The 3,237-nt window shown below is 59.9% G+C and overlaps 2 non-coding genes and 1 pseudogene across 2 annotated transcripts in view; all 3 read left to right on the forward strand.

Moving 5' to 3' along the window:
* The window catches only part of LOC146144628 (small subunit ribosomal RNA), a 1,811-nt gene extending 852 nt beyond the window's left edge, over positions 1-959 (forward strand). The window contains exon 1 of the ribosomal RNA XR_014500630.1: positions 1-959. This exon is cut by the window's left edge and continues 852 nt beyond it. This is a non-coding gene — a ribosomal RNA (small subunit ribosomal RNA).
* A 247-nt stretch (positions 960-1,206) lies between these two features.
* LOC146144629 (5.8S ribosomal RNA) lies at positions 1,207-1,360 on the forward strand. Its single transcript, XR_014499027.1, has one exon. It is a non-coding gene; the product is annotated as a 5.8S ribosomal RNA (ribosomal RNA).
* Positions 1,361-2,460: 1,100 nt separating this feature from the next.
* LOC146144630 (large subunit ribosomal RNA) lies at positions 2,461-3,236 on the forward strand (annotated as a pseudogene; the record flags this gene model as incomplete).
* Position 3,237: the final 1 nt, after the last annotated feature.

Genomic DNA, 3,237 nt, shown 5'->3' on the forward strand with positions numbered 1-3,237 from the left:
GCGCGAGGTAATGATTAAGAGGGACAGACGGGGGCATTCGTACTGTGCCGTTAGAGGTGAAATTCTTGGATCGGCGCAAGACGAACGACTGCGAAAGCATTTGCCAAGAATGTTTTCTTTAATCAAGAGCGAAAGTCAGAGGTTCGAAGACGATCAGATACCGTCCTAGTTCTGACTATAAACGATGCCAACTAGCGATCGGGGGGCGTTAGTTTTACGACCTCTCCGGCAGCTTGCGGGAAACCAAAGTCTTTGGGTTCCGGGGGAAGTATGGTTGCAAAGCTGAAACTTAAAGGAATTGACGGAAGGGCACCACCAGGAGTGGAGCCTGCGGCTTAATTTGACTCAACACGGGAAATCTCACCCGGCCCGGACACAGTGAGGATTGACAGATTGAGAGCTCTTTCTTGATTCTGTGGGTGGTGGTGCATGGCCGTTCTTAGTTGGTGGAGCGATTTGTCTGGTTAATTCCGATAACGAACGAGACTCTGGCTTGCTAACTAGTTACGCGACCCAATCGGTCGGCGTCTAACTTCTTAGAGGGACTAGTGGCGTTTAGCCACACGAGATTGAGCAATAACAGGTCTGTGATGCCCTTAGATGTTCGGGGCCGCACGCGCGCTACACTGACCGGATCAGCATGTGCTCGCCTTGGCCGACAGGTCTGGGTAACCCGCTGAACCCCGGTCGTGCTAGGGATAGGGAATTGCAATTATTTCCCTTGAACGAGGAATTCCCAGTAAGCGCGAGTCATTAGCTCGCGTTGATTACGTCCCTGCCCTTTGTACACACCGCCCGTCGCTACTACCGATTGAATGGTTTAGTGAGGTCCTCCGATTGGACCTGGCGCGGCCGGCAACGGTCGAGCCGGCGTCCGAGAAGACGATCTAACTTGATCATTTAGAGGAAGTAAAAGTCGTAACAAGGTTTCCGTAGGTGAACCTGCGGAAGGATCATTAACGGTCTCGCAAACGCTTCGGCGAACGCGAAACTCGGACAAGCGAGAGAAAAAGTCTTTGCTACCCGGCGCCCGACCCGCGAGGAGCGGCGCGCCGGCCGGCGATTCGGTCACCCGGTAATGTTTGCGCGTCGAGTGCCGCGGTGCCGCGCGCTCCGGCTTCAAGCGTCGGCCTGGCCGACCGCTCGGCGCGGTCTATTTTGTCACCCTATAGTGCGAGGCACTGTGCGAGCGAAACAATCGTGGATGGCTCTTGGCGGTGGATCACTCGGCTCGTGAGTCGATGAAGGACGCAGCTAGCTGCGTGAATTAGTGTGAATTGCAGGACACATTGAGCATCGACGTTCTGAACGCAAATTGCGGCCTCGGGTCAATCCCGGGGCCGCGCCCGCCTCAGGGTCGCGTTGCAAACGTTCCGCGCGGGGATTTCTCCGCGCGGCTGCTGCGGCGTCGGACGCGCGAGCGCCCGTCCCGCTCAAGACAGCACGGCACGATGCGCGACGATCGCGACCAGAATCCCGCGCGGCGGCGGCGAGTCGACCTCGAAGAGGCCAACGGCTGGCGGCTCAAGGGCGGGAATCGAGGTGCGCGGCGGCGCGCGGCGCCGACGGCGAGCGCGGAACGGGAAGAATAGTCCCGGTCCTTACTTTCGGCCTGAGGTCGGACGAGGCTACCCGCTGAATTTAAGCATATTACTAAGCGGAGGAAAAGAAACTAACGAGGATTCCCTCAGTAACGGCGAGTGAAGCGGGATGTGCCCATCGCCGAATCCGCGCGCTTTTGGAGTGCGCGGAATTGTGGCGTACGGAATTCGTCACGGCGCGCTTCGCCGGTCGCCCGCGTCCTTCTGATCGAGGCCTTTTCCCAGAGCGGGTGTCAGGCCCATGGCGGCGACAGGCGGGCGCGCTACGGCGTCTTCCCAGAGTCGGGTTGTTTGGGAATGCAGCCCAAAGCGGGTGGTAAACTCCATCTAAGGCTAAATACGGTCACGAGACCGATAGCGAACAAGTACCGTGAGGGAAAGTTGAAAAGCACTTTGAAGAGAGAGTTAAAGAGTACGTGAAACCGTCGAGAGGCAAACGGGAGGGCCTGTCGGGTCGCCCGGTCGCTTTCAGCCGGCCCCCTGTCGGCGACGTTGTCGTGCGGACCCTCACGGGCCGCCGGCGGCGCCGCCCGATCGGGGACCAGCGCACTAGCGCCGGGCGAAGGCCGCGACCGTCTGGACGGCGGCGAGAAGGCCGCGCGCAAGGTAACCCGGCCTCGGTCGGGTACTATAGGCGCGCGTGTCCGTCGGCCCGCCGTTCGGGCGAGGAGAGATCGCCGCGTCTGCCCTTCGGGGCCGAGCGCCCGGTGCCGGCTGGGGCGTCGTGGGTCGGGGACTGTTCTCAGTGCCCAGCCTCTTCGTCTCGGTCGCGCTTCCGGTGTCGTTTCGCGAGGCGCACGGGGTCCGCGGCTGAAGTCAGCCACCTTCCCGACCCGTCTTGAAACACGGACCAAGGAGTCTAACGTGAGCGCGAGCCACGGGGCAGTACGAAACCCATGGGCGCAGTGAAAGTGAATGTCGGCGCGGTCCGGCGGAGGTGAGACGTCGTCGTTCGCGGCGGCCGCATCACCGGCCGATCTCGTCCGCTTTGCCGGAGAGGTCGAGCGAGAGCGTTCGCGTTGGGACCCGAAAGATGGTGAACTATGCCTGAAGAGGTTGAAGCCAGAGGAAACTCTGGTGGAGGACCGTAGCGATTCTGACGTGCAAATCGATCGTCAAATTTGGGTATAGGGGCGAAAGACTAATCGAACCGTCTAGTAGCTGGTTCCCTCCGAAGTTTCCCTCAGGATAGCTGGCGCTCTGTCGCAGTTTTATCTGGTAAAGCGAATGATTAGAGGCCTTGGGGACGAAACGTCCTCAACCTATTCTCAAACTTTAAATTGGTAAGAAGCCCGACTCGCTTAATTGGAGCCGGGCATGGAATGCGAGTGCCAAGTGGGCCACTCTTGGTAAGCAGGACTGGCGATGCGGGATGAACCGAACGCCGGGTTAAGGCGCCCGACGCGACGCTCATCAGAGCCCACAAAAGGTGTTGGTTGATCTAGACAGCAGGACGGTGGCCATGGAAGTCGGAATCCGCTAAGGAGTGTGTAACAACTCACCTGCCGAATCAATCAGCCCTGAAAATGGATGGCGCTGGAGCGTCGGGCCTATACCCGGCCGTCGCGGCGGTACGAGCACACCGGTGCGCTAGGCCGCGACGAGTAGGAGGGCCGCGGCGGCGTGCGTCGAAGCC

The sequence above is a fragment of the Ascidiella aspersa genome, chromosome 5 (assembly GCF_963924565.1).
Source record: "Ascidiella aspersa chromosome 5, kaAscAspe10.2, whole genome shotgun sequence".
NCBI classification, from domain to species: Eukaryota; Metazoa; Chordata; class Ascidiacea; order Phlebobranchia; family Ascidiidae; genus Ascidiella; species Ascidiella aspersa.